The sequence below is a fragment of the Onychostoma macrolepis genome, chromosome 02 (assembly GCF_012432095.1).
Source record: "Onychostoma macrolepis isolate SWU-2019 chromosome 02, ASM1243209v1, whole genome shotgun sequence".
NCBI classification, from domain to species: domain Eukaryota; kingdom Metazoa; phylum Chordata; class Actinopteri; order Cypriniformes; family Cyprinidae; genus Onychostoma; species Onychostoma macrolepis.
In genome coordinates, this window is record NC_081156.1 from 23,783,014 (window position 1) to 23,796,026 (window position 13,013).

The window sequence follows — 13,013 nt, forward strand, 5'->3', positions numbered from 1 at the left end:
TAACCGTCAGACTTTTAATCAGATCTGTTGTGCAATGCATTGATTATTGTGCATTGTAATGCATCTTTAACGTATGGTTAGATCCGGATCATATACTTGCATTAAATTTATGCTTCTCAGTCTGAAAACATTTTATGCCAATATTCATGAGTATAACTTTAAATTTCAACTAACCTTTCCCTTGCTCAGGGTTAAATCAATATTGTTACTTGCTCAGATAACACTGGAAAAGAGAGAGAGAGAGAGAACATGATAAAATGCTACAGTAAAAACTTAGTAATTGATTAAATGTAAGTTATTTAATACTTATAATTCTTAATGACAATAAGACAATGTATGTAAGTAAAAATATTGTTTAAAAAAAAAGTATTCATAGAGGCTAAAAATATTTTTAAAGCCATAATATTTTGATAAAATATGTTGGAATACTAACGTTGTATTATGTAATAATTATATTATGTAATAAAGTAAAGTATACAAATGTATGTTGCTAAAATGATATCCCATAGTTGTAACATTGCAACCATATTTTTATGGTAAAGTTCTGGAAACCACTGCTACAAGATTTTTTTTTTTTACTCAAAATGTAACAGTTTTTAGTGTAAAAAATAAATGTGATTTTTCACACATTTTATTAAAAAAAGAATAGGAAACAGCTTTACAGCTGCTTATTTAGCTGTTAGCAAACCTTTTTTTCTCTCTTTCTTGTCTTCTTTAAGCACTGAGGTCAAAGGCCACCTGATCATTTTAGGTCATCAAAGGTCATCTTATTCAATGAGTCTCTCCAAAATCTGAGTGAGCAGGTCATTTTAACAGTGCTTGCTCAGGAGAGATAAACAAGAGGGTGGCTTAACTTCCACTTCCTGCTGTTGAGTTGCTCTGAATCGTCTCTAAACTAACTAGAAGTGCAAGGGTCAGTGTTTCATAAAACAGTCCAATAATGGTAAACAAACATATCTTATACAGTACTATTCCATTAATGCTATTTTGAGGGTGGAGTAGAATCATGTTTACAGTTTTGATATTGTTTGATAAAAGTACAAACTGGCAGTTCCAGAAGAGAGACACTAAATACTGTTCCAGCAAAGTTTCTTTTCTGCAAGGACTCGTTCAGACAACAGACTGTTCAATAACCACAGTGACCCAATTCCAAAAATCAACCGAGAGTTACAGCTAAACCTTTTTTTCACCCAGCTGAGAATGTGTTGAAAAGCATATTTACAATGTTCACAGCAGGCCGTCTGAACCTCCCTGACTTGCTGGATCGCAGCCAGGCGTCTGTGTGTATCGGTGTCTGGGAGACTGCATGATCCACAACGGTTACAGCCCTGATCACGCAGTCATCACAGAGGCTTAACAAACCTTCAGCAGCCCCAGCTAACTGTCTAAGTCTGGCAGACTCCAGCTAACTGTCTGGCTATGCAGGTAGTTTCTGCACTCAAGAGACAAATTAGGCAAACGGGCTAGAAATAATAATTGTAGAGTGTACTGTCTGTTCTTTTGCTGTCTGTCTAGTGCATGTGTAAATACAGTTAGTATATGAGAATGATTTTGTGCTTCATCTTGCAATTATACTGACATCCCACAACACAGTGTTCCCTTTAAAGATGCCAGCAGATGAAAAACTATAAAAGTATCTTATAAAGCTTGACTGAATGTACCAAATGTTATATTATGTGACTACAGATTGGTTGTGCTCTAATACAGAGGTCTCACTCTTTCCAAAATGGCAAAAACAAGCAGAAAACAGGATTACAGCTAAAGAGACAACCAAATTACATAGTTGTTTTCTCTTTGTCTGAGCTACGTAGGCACTTTTTGACAATATCATTACAGAATAAACAATCTGAGTAATTAGCCACTCCTCGCATTTGGACTTTATCTGTGATTGCAGTTTTTTCACATTTACACCTCAGATTTTGTAAAGCTTTGTTTTTGTATGAGGCTTTCTTTCTTTTCTTGCATATGCAAACCATTAATATTTATATAAAATATAAATATTTTTTAAATAATTAGGCCTATATTTATATTATTATACACTACCATTCAAAAGTTCAGCAAGATTTTTTCTCTTACCAAGGCTGCATTTATTTGATAAAAATACAGTAAATAGGTAATATTATGAAATATTATTACAATTTAAAATAACCGCGTTTTATTTTAATATATTTTAAAATGTAATGTATTCCTTTGATGGCAAAGCTTAATTTTCAGTAGCCATTAGTCCAGACTTCACATGATCCTTCAGATATCATTCTAATATGGTGATTTGGTGCTCAAGAAACATTTCTATTTATTATCAATGCTAAAAAGAGTTGTGATTCTTTGATGAATTTGAAAAATAAAAATGTAATACTATTTACTGACCCATTGTCACAAACAGAGATGGAAACCACAGGTGAGTGAATGACAAGAAGGTTTATTGACAGGAATGGGAAATGGGTCTTGGTGAGAGTGTCTTGGGTGAATATCTTGGTGATAGAGAATGTCCAATTAGCCTTAGCAGAGAGTTGACAGAATCCTCTGTTTACAGGGTGGCTGCAGATCGGGAACCAGGAGACTTGGGAATCCGTTGCAGATAATCGTAGGGGGAACTGGGGAGTCTGCAAGACAACAGGTAAGTTAGCAAACAGGTAAGTACTCAGCGAGTCCGGTAACTGTTCTGGTGGTGAACCGTAGACCAGACAATGAGTGTCAGAGAGAGTGGGTATTTATGGGAGTGCTGATGAGGGTTAGCAGGTGCGGGTGATTAGAACTCAGGTGACTGTGATCTGGTGATTGCTGTTGACGGCAGTGTCTGTGACTTTCAGACACCCATTACTGAAACTAAAATTTTGAGAATATTTGTATGTATTTATGTGTGCATATGTACCAGATATATGCACTTTGCTTATTAACAATTGACTATTGTTACTGAAAATAGTCATATTGCAACTTTCAATGTAAGTCCAGGGATTCTCCAAACGTGCACTCTGCAATGCAAGCACTATTTCCAGAAACTGTCGCTAATATTACGTCATTCATAGAGCTAACAGGAAGTGGGCTTTGCATGCTGAGCTGAAAAGAGTTCCAGATAAACTGCGACAATGCACAGAAAAAGGGAAGTGGCTCTTCTCATTTCTTTTGTACGAGAGGTTAATCCTGCACTGAATACAGATGGCTAGGGGGTGACAAAATCTGGCTCGGCATGGGGCACCACTGCAAAGAAGCTTCATTAGTCAGTTACTGGCTGCACAAATTGAAATTCAATGCATCTTGGTTAAAAAAAAATGCATCAAACTAGATCTGAAAACTAGATCTAATACCACTAGAGTTCTTCAAAGGTACACTTCAAAGACAAAATGCACTGTAGTAAATACTCTGAAGTGACTGTTAATTTTTAAGAAAGAGAAAACCGAGGTCAGAATTCCACACCACGCTGTCAGTAACACACGGCACGCGTTGCATTCCATGCATTCCACATTCCAAAGGTCACTCCAGGAGGCCAGTAAACAGTACTGACTACACCTTCAACAAGTAACCGCTTGATATGTAACTACACAAGTCATTTTGCCTCCAGAAGTTTGTGCAACGTGTTCAGCATTCCTGTCATGCATTAGATGACTTTGACCATGCTAATTGTCTAATTTCATGAGTTTAGATGTCTTTATTTAATTCAATCCTAAAAGGCTCCCAAAGCCTCGATAATTGTCTTGTTATTTGGCTCTTTTCCCCAGGTGTGTCGCATCTGCCTATTTTTCAGCGATAATATTAGCAGAACTGCAGTAAATGATTGCATTTAGAATGACTTGTTTCACTTGTTGACTTGTTCTGAACTTGAAGTGGCTTAATACATGCAAAGTGACCATACACACGCACACCCTCATACTGCAAACAAATCATACATCCACCTGCATAAACCACACATTTGACCCTAAGGTTTCTAAAGTTCAGTGTAAAAGCTCGAAAAATCATTTACCTTCATGTCATCCAAACCTGTATGGGCCTGTTCTCACTATTAACTAGCTATTAGCTACGACTTTTGCCTCAATAAACTCCTAATTACTGTAAATTAATAGTAAGGCCATTGAGTTTTTATTAGTAATTATTAAGTTTAGGTATTGGGTAGGATTAGGGATGTAGAATATGGTAATGCAGAATTCTAAGTAGGCTTACTAAAAACAGCTAATATGCCAGTAATATGCATGTATGCTAAAAAGCAACTAGCTAATAGTGAGATCTGGTCCCTAAACTAAAGTGTTACTTTATTTCTTAATTTCTTCTGTGGAACACACACAAAACAAGATGTATTGAAAAATGCCTCAGGGTGTTTTTTTGTTGTTGTTGTTGTTGTTGTTTGTTTTTTGTTTTTGTCCAGACAGTCAGATCCAGTGTTGTTTTGAACACCATTACCTTTCATTATATGGACAAAAACAGTTTTCCTCAAGAAGCATTTTTCAAAATATCTTATTTTGTGTTCTACAGAGAAGGTTTGGAATGACATAAAGGTGAGTAAATGATGGAAAAAAAAAAATGTTTGGATGTCTTGCTGTACGGACAGTTTGTACCATCGTATATCAGTAATCCATAACAAAATAGATGTAAAACCATTTGAATGCATGAAATATCACGTTAAGACATTTTCAGGTATTTCAGCTTATACATTCTTATAATTCTTTATACATGCCATTGATGTGGTTGACAAACTCAGTTTCTAGATACATGCCGTTACATGTCTTACTGGCGCATAATTGTTAACTGTTACCCATATATGGGTATCATTCATAACAGAAACTTCCTGGTATTTCATTGTCTATGTAAATAATTGACTTCGCTCAGGATGATGGACATACTTTATCTCTCAGTCGTTTTAAAACGTGCTGTAAATCTGACATCAGCTTCAGAAGAACTGCCATCTAAGGTAGTTTGTTTTAGACCATACGTATTAGAGAGAATATATTTCCTTTTAAAGCATATTTAATTATTGCAGAGATTATGAAAGTGCCCTTTGCTGGCAGATGGAATCCAGTGTAGAAGACTGTTGGTTATTGAGCAGGAAGAAGGCACTAATGAAAGTCAGTGTCAGCAGGGGACGAGTCCTTATTATCTGAAGCCCACCTAATCTGCAATGAGAAGATTTATGGATCGTTTATGTAACCTTCCATGTGCAGCTACTGATGGTTAGCGAAGTCTGCTGATAATACTGGAATTATGCAGCCTAACATTTTAATATTTGATTTGATTATCATAATGGCACCTCTAAGGCTTCCCAGAGGAAGATTTTATAGCTGCTTTAAAGCTGTTAAATAGCACTCGCCACTGTCATTAAACATCGTTTTGTCAGATGATTACCCTAAAATGCCTGAGAAGGAATAAAAATAGACAAATATAGCCTACTTGAGAGATTTCTTTTGAAATGTCTTTGTCAAAAAAAACAAAAACAATGAGAAGCAGGAGACTTAATAGAGCTGCAGTGATAACGTATTTTGTAGGCCAATATGAAAGTTAGCATTACCCTGTTCCCTTGACAATAGTCCAGTAGGATTTTTCCATTGTCTTACTACACTATGGTCACATGACTTTGGACAGCTCTTTCAGTCTTTATTTAAAATATCATGAAAGTTAGTTTCAGGCATTTAACAAAACCTATTCCAAAAAATCCATTGACTTCAGGATGATGGAACTAGAAAGTGCTAAAATGCTAACTCTTTTCTGGGCTTTAGCCTTCAAAAATACATCATCACTGCAGAACTCTATGACACACTCAGATTTTTTTGTTTGTTTGTGTGTTTTGTTGGCCAATACAGTGGTACAATGCAATATGGTCGTGAGATTGAATATGTTGGCTCAGCTCCTACTGGGCAACCCACTTTATGTAAAATAAAACATAATTTTAGGCATTTTTACATTACTCTTCTAGAACATAATTAATGTCAAAAATACTACTGTCAGAAATAATACTATTATTGTCATTATACAAATTAAATGAGCACACCTTTAACTGCACTGCATTAAATCTTTCTGCTTTCATATTGACAACACTGACACATTGTTTAAAGGGCAGGTTTGCCCCCAATACAAAAATGTACTCATTTACTCATTGACTTACTTCTTCCTGCAGAACACAAAAGCAGACATTCTGAAAAATAAATAAATAACCTAAATATTTATCAAAATATCTGCTTTTGTTTTGCACAAAGAAAAGGAAGTCATGCAGTGCTTAATTTAATTTTACATTGACATTTTCTGCACAGAAGTGCAGAATTAGCATTACAGAAGTGGCATGTTTTATAGTCAAGGTAAGGTGAACATGTTATTTTTTCCAAAGTTAAGAGAACAGGACTGTGAAGAGGAGAAAATTAGTTTGTAATGTAGGATTTTTTTAAGGCCTATTTTTTAAAAAAAAAGGTGATAAAAACTTGCTGAACTTGAGGAGAAACAGCAAGCGAATCTAAATTCCAGAGCTTTTGTTTCCAGCATCTACCCATGCCCATCCTTTACTAATGACTTTAGTAATGCATGACTAGTTAAGGCTGCCGAGGATAGTAGTCTATCCTGAGGAGCCAGGGCAGGACGGCGACAGGTGCCAGAAGTACATTTTTGTCACGAGACTAAATGGATTTTACGGGGAGTGTCAGAACGCACAATGTAAAATATTCATAACACATCTTCCATAGGAAACTGTAGGTGGAGGTGGAATGTGGCATGACAGAAAGCAACAGTATTTCTCTTTCTGTCTCCCCCTCATCCCCTCTCATCTGCCCCTCCAAAATCAGGTTTGTGCAGGGCAGACGACAGGCTCGAGGAATGTCTGCTTTGATCACCTGATAGTGTTATAGTAGTTTATTGTGTGTAGGCTGACGTAAAACCATTAAAAATACCACTACCGATAAAATCATGCAGAATGCTGACCGAATGATTTAGTCATGCTGTACAATTGTTCGCTTATCCGCATATCATGAGGAAACACTAACACATACTGTACGTTCTGCTAGTTGCAATGAAAGTATGAATCATCATCAGTCTTTATACTGTCCATACACATGGCAACCTTTCAAGGGATGTTGCCAGGCAACATTACTGAACGTCTGCAGTGAGACACAGGCCGTCTGTGCACTACTGAGGCTGCTATTGTTGTTGCCCAGTGCACAATCCCTTCTGTAAAGTGTATATTTGCATTGGATAGGAATTTGACAATATTAAATGTATGGCCGATATCAGTAAGCTTAGAACTGTTTTAATATTAATGGATGATAATAGATCAATAGATGACATTATAAACATGCATGAATTATTTTGTCAACAAAAATAAATAAATACAGTGGTGTGAAAAAGTGTTGGCCCCCTTCCTGATTTTTTATTATTTTGCATGTTTGTCACACTTTAATGTTTCAGATCATCAAACTAATTTAAATATTAATCAAAGATAACACAAGTAAACACAACATGCAGTTTTTAAATGAAGTTTTTTATTATGAAGGAAAAACAAAATCCAAACCCACATGGCCCTGTGTGAAAAAGTGCTTGCCCCCTAAACCTAATAACTGGTTGTGCCACCCTTTGCAGCAACAACTGCAATCAAGCGTTTGCGATAACAGGCAACGAGTCTTTCACATCGCTGTGGAGGAATTTTGGCCCACTCTTCTTTGCAGAATTGTTTTAATTCAGCCGCATTGGAGGGTTTTCGAGCATGAATGAACTGTTTAAGGTCATGCCACAGCATTTCAATTGGATTTAAGTCCAGACTTTGATTTTGCCACTCCAAAACCTTAATTTTGTTTTTCTTTAGACATTCAGAGGTGGACTTGCTGCTGTGTTTGGAATCATTGTCCTGCTGCAGAACCCAAGTGCGCTTGAGGTCACGAACAGATGGCCGGACATTCTCCTTCAGGATTTTCTGATAGAGTGCAGAATTCATGGTTCCATCAATTATGGCAAGTCATCCAGTTTACGCCAGATGTAACGGGACACACACCTTCCAAAAAGTTCAACTTTTGTCGCATCAGTCCACAGAATATTTGCCCAAAAGTCTTGGGGATAATCAAGATATTTTTGGCAAATGTGAGACAAGCCTTTGTGTTCTTTTTGGTCAGCAATGGCTTTTGCCTTGGAACTCTCCCATGGATGCTGTTTTAGTCCAGTCTCTTTCTTATTGTTGAATCATGAACACTGACCTTAATTGAGGCAAGTGATGCCTGCAGTTCTTTAGATGTTGTTCTGGGTTCTTTTATGACCTCCTAGATGAGTTGTCTTTGTGCTCTTGGAGTAATTTTGGTAGGCCGACTACTCCTGGGAAGGTTCACCACTTTTCCAAGTTTTCTACATTTGTGGATAATGGCTCTGACCATGGTTTGCTGGAGTCCCAAAGCCTTAGAAATGGCTTCATAACCCTTTCCAGACTGATACATGTAAACTATTTTATTTCTCATCTGTTTATGAATTTCTTAAGATCGCGGAATGATGTGTTGCTCTTTAAACATGCTTCACTTTGTCAGACAGGTTCTATTTAAGTGATTTCTTGATTCAACAGGTCTGGCAGTAATCAGGCCTGGGTTTGGCTAGTGAAATTTAACTCAGCTTTCTAAAATAATGTGGTTAATCACAGTTCTTTCATGATTTAATAGGAGGGGGCAAGAACTTTTTCACACAGGGCCATGTGGGTTTGGATTTTGTTTTCCCTTCATAATAAAAAACTTCATTTAAAAACTGCATGTTGTGTTTACTTGTGTTATCTTTGATTAATATTTAAATTTGTTTGATAATCTGAAACATTAAAGTGTGACAAACATGCAAAAAATTTAAAAATCAGGAAGGGGGCCAACACTTTTTCACACCACTGTATGTATCTCAATAAATTAGAATGTTGTGGAAAAGTTTGTTTATTTCAGTAATTCAACTCAAATTGTGAAACTCGTGTATTAAATAAATTCAATGCACACAGACTGAAGTAGTTTAAGTCTTTGGTTCTTTTAATTGTGATGATTTTGGCTCACATTTAACAAAAACTCACCAATTCACTATCTCAACAAATTAGAATATGGTGACATGCCAATCAGCTAATCAACTCAAAACACCTGCAAAGGTTTCCTGAGCCTTCAAAATGGTCTCTCAGTTTGGTTCACTAGTCTACACAATCATGGGGAAGACTGCTGATCTGACAGTTGTCCAGAAGACGATCATTGACACCCTTCACAAGGAGCCACAAACATTCATTGCCAAAGAAGCTGGCTGTTCACAGAGTGCTGTATCCAAGCATGTTAACAGAAAGTTGAGTGGAAGGAAAAAGTGTGGAACAAAAAGATGCACAACCAACTGAGAGAACCGCAGCCTTATGAGGATTGTCAAGCAAAATCGATTCAAGAATTTGGGTGAACTTCACAAGGAAAGGACTGAGGCTGGGGTCAAGGCATCAAGAGCCACCACACACAGACGTGTCGAGGAATTTGGGTACATTTGTCGTATTCCTCTTGTTAAGCCACTCTTGAACCACAGACAACGTCAGAGGCATCTTACCTGGGCTAAGGAGAAGAAGAACTGGACTGTTGCCCAGTGGTCCAAAGTCTTCTTTTCAGATGAGAGCAAGTTTTGTATTTCATTTGGAAACCAAGGGTGGATAAGCTCATAGCCCAAGTTGCTTGAAGTCCAGTGTTAAGTTTCCACAGTCTGTGATGATTTGGGGTGCAATGTCATCTGCTGGTGTTGGTCCATTGTGTTTTTTGAAAACCAAAGTCACTGCACCCGTTTACCAAGAAATTTTGGAGCACTTCATGATTCCTTCTGCTGACCAGCTTTTTAAAGATGCTGATTTCATTTTCCAGCAGGATTTGGCACCTGCCCACACTGCCAAAAGCACCAAAAGTTGGTTCAATGACCATGGTGTTGGTGTGCTTGACTGGCCAGCAAACTCAACAGACCTGAACTATGGGGTATTGTCAAGAGGAAAATGAGAAACAAGAGACCAAAATATGCAGATGAGCTGAAGGCCACTGTCAAAGAAACCTGGGCTTCCATACCACCTCAGCAGTGCCACAAACTGATCACGTCCAGTAATTAAAGTAAAAGGAGCCCCTACTAAGTATTGAGTACATATACAGTAAATGAACATACTTTCCAGAAGACCAACAATTAACTAAAAATTTGTTTTGTTTTTTTTGGTCTTATGAAGTATTCTAATTTGTTGAGATAGTGAATTGGTGGGTTTTTGTTAAATGTGAGGCAAAATTATTACAATTAAAAGAACCAAAGACTTAAACTACTTCAGTCTGTGTGCATTGAATTTATTTAATACACGAGTTTCACAATTTGAGTTGAATTACTGAAATAAATGACTTTTTCCACGACATTCTAATTTATTGAGATGCACCTGTATGTAAATAAATTGTAATTCATTCTATAAATTAATTTAGGCATTACAAGATTATAATGTACAATATGAAAAATATATTATGAAAAATATATTCATGTTGAGATTTGATCAAATTTACATAACCGTGTTATGTAATACAACTAATACATCCAATATAAAGTATATTAAATAAAAAATGAAACTAAATTAATTTGGGGTCAGTACAACTTTTTTGATTGCTTTTATTCAGCAAGAACACGTTAAATTGATCAACAGCAACAGTAAAAAACTTTTATATAGTTTCTATTTCAAATAAAAATAACTTTTGGTAACACTAAAGCCTTTATGTATAATGCATTATAAAAGTAGTTTTAATGCATTGATTATGCCTTGTAACCCACCTTATAATGCATCGTACAATCTCATGAATAATTGTAACCACAGTTTATACATTATGACACTTATCAATTCATTGTTACACTATGCATTTTAAATTTGGTTATAATTATTTACAACAAGATGTAATGTACAATGCACATTATGAATAATTATATACCCTTTAATATCCCTTTATAATGTATTATACATAAAGGCTTTAAGTAAAGTGTTACCGAACTTAATATGTAAATAAATATTCATAAAGTTTTAACATAAAATGTATTAAAATAGAAAATAATTATTTTACATTGTCATGTTTCACAATATTATTTTCAATAAATGAATAAATACATGGTGAAAGAAACGTCTTTCAAAAACATTTAAAAATCTTATTGAATTAAATGTAATATTATTAAAAATATATATTTTACATAAAATACAATAATACGGGCTGATCAGCAATATGGACACAGTACGGTTATATCATACATCTTTAGCATTGTACCTCAATATGAATATGCAATTAGACTGTACATAATCAAACATTTCTCTCAACACTGCTAAAATATTTCTAAAGATTCTTATACTTTTGTTGTTGACATTGAATCGTGACATGATACTTTCCAAAACCTGTTCTAAAAATGATAAAATGTCAAAAAAAGTTACACAATTCTCTGCTTGGCTGCAACTTTGTTTTGCTCTGTTTTGGCCGCTTAGCCAATTTTTCCAGCATCTGCAGTGCACTAGCCATAGTAAACAAAGGCAAGCATGCATGCACTTGCACATGCTCACAGTCTTAAGCTCTTAAGATGTTAAGTATTGCTTTGCAACTGCGTGTTAATGATACAGACTCCATCCTAGCAAAACCAACACCTTTGCAGCATGCAAAACAACAACAGCTGATGGCGGTCACTGTCATTTTTCCACCACAAAAACACTGTCTGTCCCTCATAATCCCCCTTGTAGTTTTCAGCCCCACCCTGCTGTTTTCTCTTCATAAAGATCAGCTATTTTTGCATGGATGTTTAGTCACCTTTTACAAGAGTAAATGCATGCCGAACAAAACAAAGAACCATGTTTCCATAGTTGACCTCAAGCACACTTTTTCTTTCTCCCTCTCTGTGTCCTGTGGTTGTCAATGTCTGCACACACGCACTTCAATTATGTAACATCCCCAGTTTCATGTACCACCCTGAGCTCTGTTGTCCTCCCCTGAAAAGAGCAGCTGAGCTGGGAGGTGTTTTGGCCCTACCCAGCACTTTCCTTTAATGTGTATTTGACACATGCTCGGACTCCACTCCCTCCGTACTCACATGTCAGGGCAGAATACTACGAGAACACCGTCACACTTACTCACATGCTGCTCCAGGTTGTTTACCATCTACTGGCTGCTGGTTGGCTGAGTCACTCTGGCTTTTTTTAAACACTCAAGACTGTTCCAATTTCACTTTTGCACTGTTTATTCTCTTTCGTGCCCGTTTTAAAAAAGATATATGTGCAGTGGTGTAAATATGACCTACAAAATCTAGTGCACAAAAACAGAGATCTGCAGACTTCTTGTATAGATGGCTGTCATCAGGAATATTTGTGCAAGCCAGTATTATGTAAGATCTATTCCAAAAGGTGCATAGCATAGCTTAACATTAAAAAGCATTGCAAAACATGTGCACTTAAAGCTGAAGTGTGCAGGGTTTTTGTTGTTAAGATAAAATATAAACCAATAATCGGTTTGACCAATATTTTTCACAGATACTTCCATATCAGTTCACAACATTGCCATTTAAACCAAGTATCAACAAAAAGCATCATCATATATTATATATTCAAGCTTACATTGATACAGAAATAGTTGACATTATATTTGAACTAAATTATTATAATTAGTGCTGTCAAACGATTAATCGTGATCATAATATATGTATGTGTTCTGTATATATTTCTGTATATATTTCAGAAAAATAGGTTATGTTTATATATTAAATATATTTATTTATAATATAAATTATATGAACATAAATATAGACATGTAAATATATGTCAATATTTCCAAAATATATACTGTATGTGTGTGTATTTATACAGAATAAATATACACAGAACACACATATTATGCAAACAAAAACTTTTATTTTGGATGTGATTAATCGTTTGACAGCACTAAATTGATTCATATTATTCAAATATTTGTAAATAATACGTTCATATTGCAGTAGTCTAATAATTAAACCATTATTGTGCAGAAAAACAGATCAATAATATCATAAGTGCAAATATACAGGTGCATCTCAATAAATTAGGATGTCGTGGAAAA